The sequence below is a fragment of the Lithobates pipiens genome, unplaced genomic scaffold, assembly GCF_037356315.1.
Source record: "Lithobates pipiens isolate NorthernLeopardFrog02 unplaced genomic scaffold, aLitPip1_a1.2 Scaffold_19, whole genome shotgun sequence".
Classification (NCBI taxonomy): Eukaryota; Metazoa; Chordata; class Amphibia; order Anura; family Ranidae; genus Lithobates; species Lithobates pipiens.
Window position 1 is genome coordinate 114,448,184 of NW_027507764.1, and position 14,758 is coordinate 114,462,941.

A 14,758-nucleotide genomic window follows, 5' to 3' on the forward strand; every position below is an offset into this window, starting at 1 on the left:
AGTCACAGGAAAAGATCTCTTAATTAACCACTTCAGCCCCGAAAGAATTTACCCCCTTCCTGACCAGAGCACTTTTTGCGATTCGGCACCGCGTCGCTTTAACTGACAATTGCGCGGTTGTGCAACATGGCTCCCAAACAAAATTGACCTCCTTTTTTCCCATAAATAGAGCTTTCTTTTGGTGGTATTTGATCAACCCTGCGGTTTTTATTTTTTGCGCTATAAACAAAAAAAAGAGCGTCAATTTTGAAAAGAACGCATTCTTTTTTTACTTTTTGCTATAATAAATATCCCCCAAAAATATACAAAAAAAAACATTTTTTTTCCTCAGTTTAGGCCGATACGTATTCTTCTACACATTTTTGGTAAAAAAAAAAAAATAAAAAAAAAAAATAAAAATCGCAATAAGAGATTATTGCCCCCACCGCCTCTTAAAGGGCAACGTACAGGTACATGATTCTGCCTGTACATCCCCTTATGCCGACGTATATCGGCGTGAAGTGGTTAAAGCGTATATCCAGGCAATAAAAAAAATTAAATAAATACATATGCCTTACATCTCCCCAATACATGCACGTTGTTTTATCCTCTAAGCCCCATACACGCTATCAGATTTTTTGCTGAGTTTTTCCTCAGGTTTGCCAAAACCATGTACTAGAAGGGCCTGCCTGATTGCATACACATTGAAACTCCTAAGGTTTGACCTCATATTATAAGGTTTTGGTGAATCTGAAGGAAAAAACTCAACAGAAAATCTGATAGTGTGTATGGGGCTTTAACATTACAAGTACATAAAAATTCCTGTTGATATGCCAGAACTGTCTCCTAACTTCCCTTATGCTCTGTATTAGGGATGGGCAAACGGTTCAGCCTGAGCATAAGTTCGAGCTGAAATTTGGTTATTTGGATGTTCTGTAAACACCGAACAATATGCAGTGTTTGGGGCAAATTCGAAAGCCGCTGGAACACCGTTAAAGTCTATGGGACACTAACATGAAAAATCAAAAGTGCTCATTTTAAAGGCTTAGAAGTTATTGTCATAAAAAGTGTTTGGGGACCCGAGACTTGCCCTAGGGGAATGTATCAATCTAAAAAAATGTTTTTAAAACGGACGTTTTTTCGAGAGCAGTGTTTTTTTTAATGCAATAAAATGAAACAATAAAATGAAATATTCCTTTAACTGCTTAAGGACTGCCTCCTGCACATATACGTCGGCAGAATGGCACGGCTGGGCACAATCACGTACCTGTACGTGGCTCTTTAAGTGCCCAGCCAGCGGTGCGCTCCCGACCCGGTCCTGAGCTCCGTGACCATGGTCGCAGGACCAGCAGACCCAATCGCCTCTGGTGTCCCACGATCCGGTCACAGAGCTAAAGAACGAGGAGAGGTCTGTGTAAACAAGCCTCTCCCTGTGCTTCCTACTGTGGCTGTCACCGATCGTCTGTTCCCTGTTATAGGGAAAGACAATCAGTGACGTCACATGCCAGGCACCCCCTACAATAAAAAAAACACATAATGTCACACATAACCCCTCCTCGCCCCCTAGTGGCTAACTCCTTCACTGCCAGTGTCATTTACACAGGAATCAGTGCATTTAAATAGCACTGATTGCTGTATAAATGACAATGGTCCCAAAAATGTGTCAAAAATGTCCGATGTGTCCACCGTAATGTCGCAGTCACAATAAAAATCGCTGATCACCGCCATTACTAGTAAAAAAAAAAAAAAATCAATAAAAATGCTATAAAACTATCCCCTATTTTGCTAATTGCGATTTTTTTTTACCAAAAATATGTAGAAGCATACGTATCAGCCTAAACTGAGGAAAAAAATGTTTTTTTATATATTTTTTGGGGATATTTATTATAGCAAAAAGTAAAAAATATTGCATTTTTTATAAAATTGTCGCTCTATTTTTGTTTATAGCGCAAAAAATAAAAACCGCAGAGGTGATCAAATACCACCAAAAGAAAGCTCTATTTGTGGGAAAAAAGGACACCAATTTTGTTTGGGAGCCACGTCGCATGACCGCGCAATTGTCAGTTAAAGAGACGCAGGGCCGAATTGCAAAAAGGGGCTTGATCCTTTAGCTGCAAATTGGTCCGGGGCTTAAGTTCTTAAATATCGTGCCTGGGGGGGTGTCTATAGTATGCCTGTAAAGTGGCGCATTTTTCCCGTGTTTAGAACAGTACCACAGCAAAATGACATTTCTAAAAGGAAAAATTGTCATTTAAAACTGATCACGGCTATAATGAATTGTCGGGTCTCGGCAATATAGATACAACTCATTGAAAAAAAAAAAAAAAAGAGCATGGGATCCCCCCCTCCAGTCCATTACCAGGTCCTTTGGGTCTGGTATGAATATTAAGGGGGAACCCTAAACCAAAATGTAAAAAAAAAATTGCATGGAGGTTCCCCTAAAATCTATACCAGGACCTTTGGGTCTGATATGGAAATTAAGGTGAACCCTGCGACAAATTAAAAAAAAATGGCGTAGGGGTCCCCCCCCCCAAATCCATACCGGACCTGATTTTAAGGGGAATCCTGCACCAAACTTTTTAATAAAAATGGCGTAGGGGCCCCCCTCAAAATCAATACCAGACCCTTATCTGATCACGCAACCTGGCAGGCCGCAGGAAAAGAGGGGGGACAAGAGAGCGCCCTCCCCTGAACCGTACCAGGCCACATGCTCTCAACATGGGTAGGGTGCTCTGAGGTAGCCCCCCAAAAGCACCTTGTCCCCATGTTGATGGGGACAAGGGCCTCATCCCCACAATCCTTGCTCTTGGTTGTGGGGGTCTGTGGGCAGGGGGCTTATCGGAATCTGGAAGCCACCTTTAACGAAGGGACCCCCAGATCCTGCCCATTTTATTGTTTCACTTTAAGCATTAAAAAATTCACTGCTCCTGAAAAAAAATTTTTTGCATTGATACGTGTCCCCTGGGGCAAGACCCAGGTTCCCAAACGCCTTTTATGACTGTAACTTGCATATAATGCCGCGTACACACGACCGGACTTTTCAACATCAAAGGTCCGATGGAACAATTCCGGCAGACTATTCGATCGTGTGTGGGCTGCAGCCGACTTTTGATTTGCAAAAGTCTGACAGACTTTAGAAATGGAACATGTTTCAAATTTTTCTGCCAGAACTCCGCCAGACCCAGTTCCTACCGAGAAATCCTCTCGTGTGTATGCTAGTCCGACGGACAAAAACTGACGCTAGGGCAGCTATTGGCTACTGGCTATGAACTTCCTTATTCTAGTCCGGTCGTACGTCATCACGTTCAAATCCGTCGGACTTTGGTGTGATTGTGTGTGGCCAAGTCCGTTCATTTGGAATGTCCGTCAGAACTCTGTCAGAACTCCGTCAAAACTCAGTCGAAAGTCTGTCGGACCTAAGTCCGGTCGTGTGTACGTGGCATAAGCCTTTAAAATGAGCACTTTTGATTATTCATGTTCGTGTCCCATTAACTTTAACAGGGTTCGTGTGTTCTGCCAATTTTTTTGCCTGTTCGGAATGTTCTGGTGCGAACCCAACCGGGGGGTGTTCGGCTCATCCCTGCTATGTATGTGCAGCACCAAAATCCTAAACATCAGTATATTATACCTGTGCACTAATAGCCTATCCGTAACCAGCTGCTGCACTAAACACTTAAAATGTGTCTTAATATAGATATATATATTTCTCTTCTACAGCTTTATTATGCAAAACTCAGCATCAATTCATAAATTTATAAATACAATAAATGAATAAGTACAGTATGTATGATGCATGTTATTTTTAGCCCCCAAGTGCATAACTTTACATTTATCAGCATTAGACCTCATTTGCCACATAGTTGCCCAAACAGTGCATTGATGTCAGCTTATAAATTGGAGACATCCTGTGAGGACATTATTCCACTGCATAAATTGGTGTAATCTGCAAACAGTGAAATGTTGCTTTTAATCCCAGACCCTATATCATTTATCACAACACTTAACCTTGGGTACACCTTTAATAACCCTAGACCATTCAGAGTATGAATCATTAACCACTACTCTCTGAATACTACAGTCTTTTAGCCAGTTTTCAGATTTTCCCAGGCCTGTAGAATTGACCTTCCATGTTAGCCGTGTTTGGGGTGTCAAACGCCCCAAGTATACTATATCCATAGCCACTCCTTTGTCTAAGGTTTTAATTATCTCCTTATAAAAATAAATCAGATTTGTTTGACAAATTCTGTCTTTCATGAATCCATGCTGTCTGTTGCTTAACCACTTCCGGACTGACCAATATTTGTCGGCACTTTGAAGAGGGATATCGTTGTTATGGAAGCAGCTAGCTACTACCATTACCCCGATATCCTCTTCTCCAGTGAGCGGTCCAGCTTCCGATAAAAGTGGTCTCTGTGGCAGATTCACCATGAGATCACTTTTATCGGCAGGGGGAGAGGGCCCCCCGCAGCTTACCGGAGCCGAGGTGATTGGATCCTTCTTGGTGTTAGGTATGGAGAGGAGATGTCTCCCACCCAACTCCATACCATTTCAGGGCGGAAGCAATGTCAAAACGTCACTTCCGCCCATAGCTCTTAAAGATACTTTTTTTTTAATGAAATTTTTTTTTATTATTGCATTTTAGTGTAAATATGAGATCTGAGGTCTTTTTGACCCCAGATCTCATATTTAAGGGGTCCTGTAATGCTTTTTTTCTATTAGAAGGGATGTTTACATTCCTTGTAATAGGAATAAAAGTGACACTTTTTTTTTTAAAGAACAGTGTAAAAATAAAAAGTTAAATAAATAAGAATTTTTTTTTAATCATTTTCACGTGACCCAGCCTGCCGAGCTTGTGTGCAGAAGCGAACGCATACGTGAGCAGCACCCGCACATGAAAACAGTGTTCAAACCTCACGTGTGATCGTTAGAGAGAGAGCAATAATTCTAGCCCTAGACCTCCTCTGTAACGCAAAACATGCAACCTGTAGAATTTTTTAAATGTCAACTATGGAGATTTTTAAGGGTAAAAGTTTGTCGCCATTCTACGAACAGGCGCACTATTGAAGCGTGACATGTTGGGTATAAAATTACTCAGCGTAACATTAAATTTCACAATATAAAAAAAATTTGGGCTAACTTTACTGTTGTCTTATTTTTGAATGCAAAAATTTTATTTTTTCCCCCAAAAAAGTATGCTTGTAAGACAGTTGCGCAAATATGGTGTGACAGAAAGTATTGCAACAACCGTCATTTTATTCTCTATTCTGTTAGAAAAAAAAAAATGATATACCGTATATACTCGAGTATAAGCCGAGATTTTCAGCCTCTTTTTTGAGGCTGAAAGTGCCCCCTCGGCTTATACTCGAGTCACCGCTGTCTGACTGCTCGATCAGCGTATCGAGCAGACAGACGGCGGACATTAAAATTCAAAAGCCGCGCCTCCTTCTCCGCCTCCGCCTGTGATAGGCGGAACACTGAATTTCCCAGCAGTCAGTGTTCCGCCTATCACGGACATCCGCTCATCCTCGTACTACGGACGAGGATGAGACGATGTCCGTGATAGGCGGAACACAGGCTGCTGGGAAATTGAGTGTTCCGCCTATCACAGGCGGAGGCGGAGGCGCGGCTTTTGAATTGTAGAATGGCCGCCGAGAAGAGCGGCGATCCTGGAGCGGCGATCCATCGGCACGACACGGGACGGAGGAGGCACGGGACGGAGGAGGCACGGGACGGAGGAGGCACGGGACGGAGGAGGCACGGGACGGAGGAGGCTCGGGACGACGGCGGCTCGGGACGACGGCGGCTCGGGACGGAGGCTCGGGACACAGGTAGGCTGGACACACACACAAGGCTGCACGGACACACACACAGGGATGGATGGATGGATGGACACACACACACACACACACACAGGGATGGATGGATGGATGGATACACACACACACACAGGGATGGATGGATGGATGGATGGATACACACACACACACACACACACACACACACACAGGGATGGATGGATGGATGGATACACACACAGGGATGGATGGACGGACACACACACAGGGATGGATGGATGGATGGACACACACACAGGGATGGATGGACGGACACACACACAGGGATGGACGGACACACAGGGATGGACAGCCATGTCTCACCCTCGGCTTATACACGAGTCAATAAGTTTTCCAGTTTTTTGGGGGTAAATTGGGGTCCTCGGCTTATATTCGGGTCGGCCTATACTCGAGTATATACGGTATATAAATAAAATATGTGGGGGTTCTAAGTAATCTTCTAGCAAAATATATGTTTTTAACACCAAATCTCAGAAAGAGGCTCAGTCCTTAAGTGGTTAAAATATTTTTTTAATTTAACTCTCCAGTATTCCCCCAACTACAGAAGGTAAACTAACAGGTCTATAGTTACTTGGTACAGACTTTGATTCCTTTTTAAATATAAGCACCACATTGGCCTTACACCAATCCAATTCCAGTCATTAACGAGTCCCTAAAAATTTGAAAAAATGGCTTTGAAATGACAGAGCTCAATTCTTTTAGGATCTGTGGGTGGATGCCATCTGGTCCAGGTGCTTTATTCAATTTAATTATGTCTATATATTTGTGGACCATTTTTGAGCCATAGTGGTTCATTTGTGGCTATGTCAATATTATCCCCATTATTGTCCCCATTATGAGATTAACAACCATCCAAATCATATATGCATAAAGTGCTTGTGCTTATTACCTCAATAAACTAATAATACTGCTCATAAACATGTCCAGTCCTTTGAATACATGATAATAGTGGCCAGTGCTCAATAAAGTACATATTACTGCTAGTTCTTTCAAAAATGCTGCTCTAATTACGTCACTGCTCTTTTTTAGTTCTGCATACAAGGTGCACCACAACACATACCGCGCTACCACAATTTACTCCGTGCCACCACCTCCACACGAGCGAAGCCTCACCATAAATTATTGACCCATTTCATCCAAAAGTGGGTCAAATAGCGCTCTTTCCAAAAACTGGGGGTTCTTCTTCTTAAAGTTGATCCACTAGTCCGGCTCACCATCATACACAATATTCCCCATAGAGATCGGCCGCAGGGAAAACATAAAACCACCCACATAGCATAAAACCCTCTTTAATTAAAAATCATACTGAGTCCCAGCACACAGATTACACCCTCTTTACTATCAGTGATGGCTTGATTGCAGGATGAGGTCAGTACCTGTTAGCTCCACCTTTACGTGTTTTTCACTCCAACATTTTCAGGTAGAGTCATTGCTGAAAGAATCGAATTTCGATCCATGTATGGCTGGCTTAAAGGTAGACTACAGTGCACTGGAGAATGGTCAACCTTACAGGCAAAAGCTGATCAGTTTATAGTAACCTATTTGATAGCGGTATCTAGCTTCAGGAATAGTGGGTTTGTATTAGCAAACAGACTAAAAGTTAGATGGCACAGTGCAGTCAATAAAATAGACCACTTTAAGCTTGACAATACAATAAGTGCTTGGGCCCACACATTCCGGATGGCTCAAACTGTAAAATGCTTGTCCGCACAGAATAATGGCTAAATCTAGCCAGTCCAGACACTGTAACACTGCCAAATTACACTTCAGCAGCAAATGTACATGTACTGCTGCCGCTTCATGCAAACATCCTAACCATTTAAAATATAAACAGATATCTCTCATCTTTAAAAGTCATGAACAACCTATATATTGCCACTCTTTTGGAACAAAGTATAAAACAACTGAATCTGCACAATAATTGGAATGTCTATAGGTATGCCAAGGTCCAGTTTAGCGTTGCGTAAATAGACATGCAACATAGGGGTTTTTAAATAAGCCACGTGTGATCATATCCAACAGATCTTTACAATGTTAGTCATCTTCAAACATGCTTCTCCAAAGCTACCTTTTTTCACTGTGTACTGGTAAAAAAAAATGGTAGGAATTCTGCAAAGGGTTTAAAAGACAAGCAGATCTTAGATTCTTAGATGCCATTGCAACTACTGGGAGATCTATCCATGCATGGGCTACATACCTCCATGCTTTTCATTAAAAAAAAATTTATAGTGGTAAGACAGACAGTAGGACAAACTTTATATATTTTTTTAAAACAAATAATCTTTTTTTCCATAAAATATGTTTTATTTATTAAATTATTTTTAGCCAAAAATGTTATAAGAGTACAGTAGCATAATACGAGACCTTGGTGGTACCTTGATTCCACATGATATAACATATGGTAGTCAAGAACACAGACCGTAATTCTGTAATCCACATAAAGATCAGATTCATTATATTACAACAAGTTATAGGTTGATTAAAGCCTTAGAGTGTATGACCAAATTGGAAATTAAAATTATAATGCTTGCACAGTATATACGTAGAAAACTGCATGGATGTGACATTGGTTGGGAGAGTGTGGGAGGACACGGTAATTAGGAGATGGCCCAGCACTGAGTGGGAAATGAGTTTTACGGAGGGGTAAGGTAGGAGGGAGCAAGGGGGTATTTGGAGTGCCAAATGGTGTGACATCGAAATTCAGAGAAAGGGAAAGCTGTGGGTGAGAAGTCAGTAGCCAATAGGGGATAGTGCTTGAATATTGGAGTGTGCAGCTGTCATGTAAATGAGAGTGAAGCTAGAAGAGGATGAACTATGGGAAAAGTTTCCAGTGGAAGAGAAGAGGAGGAGAAAGGATAAGAATGGGGAACGGGTAAAAGTAATAGTGCTGATGACAAGGATAGATTGGCTCATGAAGATAGAAGGTGAAGAACAGAGGAACTAGGGAGAAACAGAAGTACAAGGTAGAATTGCAGGAGAAGAAGGTGGATTGAATTTAGAGTTAAAACAGTAGATGAAAAGCAGTGAAAGTACAGAACAAAGGAACTGGGCGAGAGAGCAGGGCGTAGTAGAATACAGGTAGAGTGGAAGCAGGTGAACAGCAGGATGTACAGAGTAAAGGGACTGGAGCAAGATGGCAGTATGGAGCAGAAATGAAAGAGGGAAGAGAACTGGGGGACTGGAGCAAACCAACAATGTGGGGCATGATGGAGGGAGACAAGGGAATAGGTGAGCAGTATAAGATACAGAACAAGGGAAGACTGGATCAAGCCAACAGTGTGGGGCATAATGAGGGGAGACAAAGAAAATAGGCGAATGGTATAAGGACAGAACTAGGGAAGACTGGAGCAAGCCAACCGTGTGGGGCATAATGGGCTGAGACGAGAGAATAGATGGGCAGCATAAAATACAGAACTGGGGTGAACTGGATTGGGTCAACAGGGCAGAGCTCCAAGCAGAGAGAAAGAAGCAGATGGACCCTCGGAATGTACAGGAAGGAGGGAGGGATGTGGTAGATGTAGCATTGCAGGGCAGAAAAAAAAGCTGGGGGGAGAAATGGGGGTGGTCTGGATACAAGAAGGGGACAGAGGTGTGTGTGCAATGGAATGACAGTAAACAGTGATAGAGAATTGATGTACTGATGAAAGGTCCGATATAGGAGGGGAACAGAGACTGTGACAGCAGTAACTGTTAAGCCACGGCCATCAGCATCTACAGCATAGGCACATATAACCACTTACCCTGCAAAAAGCAGTATTTGCAGAGCCAGTGGTTGAGTCTGCTTGCACTGTACTTACTGACCACCCCAGCTTGACTGCTACTTCTGTCACAGTCTGTGATAGCCATTGTCAAGTTGGGGCCCGGAAGGAGGGAAACTGCAGCCTGGCAGTGGGCAGCAGAACGTTAGCTGAGAAATACTGATATAGAGGGCATAGGGGAGATATTCATGGCAGAAAGGCCCGAAACACTTAAATCCACCATCATATAACTGCCAGTCAATTTTTCATCTTATTGGGTGGCAAAACTTGTTAGTCTATTTTCTTGTTGCAGGAGTTACATTTGTTATCTAATGTTTTGTTGTGACTGCTCTAGCTGGCGAGATTAAAAAGCGTATCAGGCTCTTTGTAATACTAGAGAATGATTCTGGCATAATTGAAATTTTAGCGGTGGAGAATTTGAAAGTCTGTTGCTTAATGCTTGATTATATATTTCAAATATTTTTTTTTCAGAATAACTTTGTGTTTGGATAGTTCGATCTGATGGGTAGCATAGGCACCTCTCCACTCTACATCTCCATCAATGGAAGACATTTTATGTAGCATGTGAGGACATGTATTACAAAAACAACCTCAGTATATTTTTTTAGCATGTGCATCATTTCATAGACAAAAATAGTTATATATTTTTCAAGTCTACGATTTAAAAACTGGCTCCCACATCTATCCAAATCTCCAAAAAAAAAAAAAAAGACGTTTTGGCTGCAGTTGGACCTTGAAAAGCAAAAGAACTAAACAGCAAAAAAGGAAAACTGTAGCGGTAATGTGAATTTTTTTTTTCCAGTTATGAAATTGTAACACACAGCAGTAAAGTTTATATACACATTGTATTGCATTGCACTATAAAGGATAATGTGATACTGATGAAAAGTATATTTAATAAAATGTGCAATAACCCAAATGTTATCATTCTCTGGAGTTCTGCATGAAACAGTTCACAGTGATTACTGCAATAACTTTTTACATTAAAAGGCTTATTTAAGGTTTAGTTTAGCTACTTTAAAAGGGTTTTCTATTTACAGTATAAAAAATATATAAACTCCTTAAATTAGAACACCAAAACCAAAAGCTTTTTTCTAGTTTTTACATGTAGAAGAATTAGAACTTCTGCTCTTCCCTCTTGGGGGGGGGTCCAGGCTCACTAGTAGCCACAGAGACCATTGTTATTGAGGCAAAAGGTGAGGGGAAATTCAACATTTTACAGTTTTCTTTAATGGAAAGAATTTGTTCAAGTACAACTGTCAAGTGCAGGGGTGTAACTCTAATTCATGGACCCCCTTACCAAAATTTTGATGGGGCCCCATCAGAAACCTCTCTGTGAAATCTGACAATAGTGTAACTGATCCAAACATAAAATATGTCTAAACCAAGGAAAGGCAGCAGGAGAGCTTTGTACAGGTCAATCCAATATTGGGGATTGGTGAGAGGGACAGAAGTTGCCAAGGAACTGGCAGCAGTGCAGGGAATTCACTTAACTTTAATTCTCCAGCTATCTGCACAGCAGGTCAGCAGCATTTCTCAGGATCAACTGATTTTGATAAGAGTATAAAGTCTTAGCCCTTGTACACACGGTCAGACATCCCGACGGAAAATGTCAGATCGGAGCGTGTTATCGGATAATCCGACTGTGTGTGGGCTCCATCGGACTGTTTCCGTCTGAATATCCGACGGACAAAGTTTTAGAGCTGGGCTATAAAACTTTCCGACAACATGATCTGATCGGACTTCGTCCGATTGTGTGTAGAGAATTCCGATCGGACAAAGTGCCACGCATCCAAAGCTAGACCAAAGCTATTGGCTACTAGCCTGAACATAGTCCCGTCATAATGAAATAACGTCATCACGTTACGTACGATCAGATTTTCCAACAACTTTGTCCGACCGTGTGTATGCAACACAAGTTTCAGACAAAATCCATCAGACAAAATCTGATGGATTTTGTTGTCGGAATGTCCGACCGTGTGTACAAGGGCTTAGGGTTTTGGCATAAGTTCTACACCCTTCCACCCCTTTTTCCACCTAAGCCAACAAGTGCCTGCATTTAGAATATTATTTTAAGTTTATTACATATACTATATTACCAAAAGTATTGGCACGCCTGTCTTTACATGCACGTAAACTTTAATGGCATCCCAGTCTTCTTCCGTAGGGTTCAATATTGCTATAACAGCTTCAACTCTTCTGGGAAGTCTTTCCACAAGGTTTAGGAGTGTGTCTGTGGGAATGTTTGACCATTCTTCCAGAAGAGCATTTGTGAGGTCAGGCACTGAGGTGGTAGAGAAGGCCTGGCTTGCAGTCTCTGTTCTAATTCATCCCAAAGGTGTTCTCGAGTTGAGGTCAGGACTCTGTGCAGGCCAGTCAAGTTCTTGAACCCCTAACCCACTCATCCATGTCTTTATGGGCATTGCCTTGTGCACTGGTAAAAATCATTTGGTGGAGGTGGGGATTATGGTGTGGAGTTGTTTTTCAGGGGTTGGGATTGGCCCCTTAATTCCAGTGAAGGGAACTCGGGCATCAGCATACCAAGACATTTTGGACAATTTCATGCTCCCAACTTTGTGGGAACAGTGTGGGGATGGCCTGTTCCAACATGATTGCGCACCAGTGCACAAAGCAAGGTTCATAAAGACATGGATGAGTGAGTTTGGGGTGGAGGAACTTGACTGGCCTTGACTTCATTGGCTGACTTCACTGGCTTTATTGGCTGAGACAGCAGCGGGAGCCATTAGCTCCCACTTCTGTCAATCACTGCCAGTGAGCCAATGAGGAGGGGGCGGGGCCAAGCTGTGGCTCTATGTGTCTTATGGACACATAGAGCAAGGCTCTGTAGCAAGCGGCTTGTTATTGGGGGCACTGGTCAAGGGGGAGGAGCCAAGAGCACTGGTAGGGGACCCAGGGAGAAGAGGATAGAGACTGCTCTATGCAAAACCATTGCACAGATTAGGTAAGTATAACATGTTTTTTGTTTATGTTTTTTAAAGTCGAACCGTAAATATAACTTTAAGCTGTGACTCTTTTCAGAATTAAAAGCCTAAAATGACATATTACATTTAGTTAAAGTAATAACACACATGTTATACTTGCCTGCTCTGTGCAATGGTTTTTCACAGAGCAGCCCCAAGCCTCCTCTTCTTGGGTCTCTCGCCAAGTGCTATGGCAGCACTCATGTGTGCTCACTCCCAAGCCCTGCTCTGTGTGTCCATAAGACAATGGCTCCTGCTGCTGTCTCTGGTCCAATGAGGAGGCAGAGAGCCAGGACAGCAGCTGCTCTCATGCACATCGCTGGATCAAAATTGGTAAGAATTAGGTGGGCTTGGGGGGGGGGGGGGGTGTGCAACTGCATACTGAAGGTTTTTACCTTCACGCTTAGACCTTTAGCCTTTACAACTACTCTAAGAAGACACAGTGGAATTTTTCAGCCTCCAAAATTCTCTGTGACAGCTTATTTAAAGTGACAGTCACCACTACCATTGGGATTTGTGTTTAACATTTCAAAACTAAAATTTAGTTCTTTAAATGCTTAAGTAAAGCAGTTTGAAGCTCACCACAAGCTGTGCAACTGCTTTTTCCAAATCTTGCTAAAGCTTACTATACAGTGTACACACTACTTTTATTTGAGTTGAAACCCATGTGGACAAGGCTTAATGGGGACATAACTAGCAGTTAAAACCTGACAGATTCTTTCCCTTCCTAATTCTATCCAGAGCTAACAAAAAGGTTTTTGCTGGCTTTCTACTATGTGAGCAGGAATAGCGTTGGGTAAGAAGCCCCCCGTGATTCCATCTAACCAGCTGCTCTAAAACTCTCTGCTCTGAGGCTGTTGCACATGTGCTTCGGGTCGCTTGGAGATTTCTTTTCATTTTGGCACAGTGCAGCTCTGGCACTAGAAACGCCTAAAAATCAATGTAACACTGGAGTCATTATGATGAATTTCTATATGCACATAAAACTGCACTGCCTATATTAAAAAACATAATCACTTAATACTATGGGTAGCTTAAATGGCCAAATGACATAACTCCATTATCATTTTGGTTAACCTACAATGATCTCAATAGAAACAGTTTCTGTTCTTTGCATTCTACGCCACTATAAAGGTACATCTGCACACATTTGAAACTCAAGACAAGACATGGTGCAACTATAAAAAGGTGTAGTCACTGGAAACTATGATGCCATTTGAACAATTTTTCGCTTTGTTCCTGCATGACTGTGATGTGGATCAGCAAAATGCACCGAATAATTTGCATTATTTGTGAGCATATTGTGTAGTTTAATATAATAGCTATAGAGCCCAGGGCCACCCTTGAAGGGAGGGGTGGTGGGATCTTCCCGGCGGGCGAAGGCATTAAAAGTGTAGATTAACACATTGCCCGAGATTCCCCTTCAAAATATTTGCAGACATGGGCATGTTGGCATCACTTCTGTACCTCAGACAGATATATCTTCATCATGAACCCAAATCGTCCTCATTGTCCTAACAGCGGCTTAAGCGTATCCTCACCAGTTCTCCCCTTTAGACAGTTTAGTCTGTCCTATATAACATCCCTGACCCGCCCCACACAAGGGTCCAGGGGGAAACCCCGCTGGCGGGGACCCTCACATTGAACCATCCTCTCTTACTGAAAAAATGGTGGAGACCGGGAGGGCGACATCCTCGAACAACTTTCCTCCCCCTTCCTTAGAACCCCCCCTGTCCATTCCCATCCATCCCCCTAGCCATTTTCCTTCAGGTCACCCCCCCCACCTCCCCCCCCCCCTTTTTATATTTCTTTTTTTTTTCTTTTTATTTCATTTTATTTTTCTCTTTTTTTTCTCTCTTCTTCCATACCAATGACTGACTCTCTTCTGCTCTTTACCACCCTAACACAGATGACTGTCAATCTCTCTACTCATTCCACCTACTGAGACAGATGATAATAATTCTGTCCGTCCAAAGTCTCCTAACCCGATTGTGGAAATGTAGATTGTAAGCATCATACCCTGAAATATGTACAAATGACCTATGCGTTGAGATATTGAGTTTAACAATACTAAGCGGAGACATGTAAAGTTAGTGATTTACCAGTATATGCTGTTAGTTACGCCTGTAATTGTTTGCAATGCTCACACATTGTCAGTTCATTTATCTGATACTTTTGTATTTGC

The 14,758-nt window shown here is 42.2% G+C and overlaps 1 protein-coding gene across 1 annotated transcript in view; it reads right to left on the reverse strand.

Annotated features, from left to right (window-relative positions):
• Positions 1-14,758, reverse strand: part of DPP6 (dipeptidyl peptidase like 6) — a 1,860,394-nt gene that overhangs the window by 1,818,857 nt on the left and 26,779 nt on the right. The window lies entirely within an intron of this gene.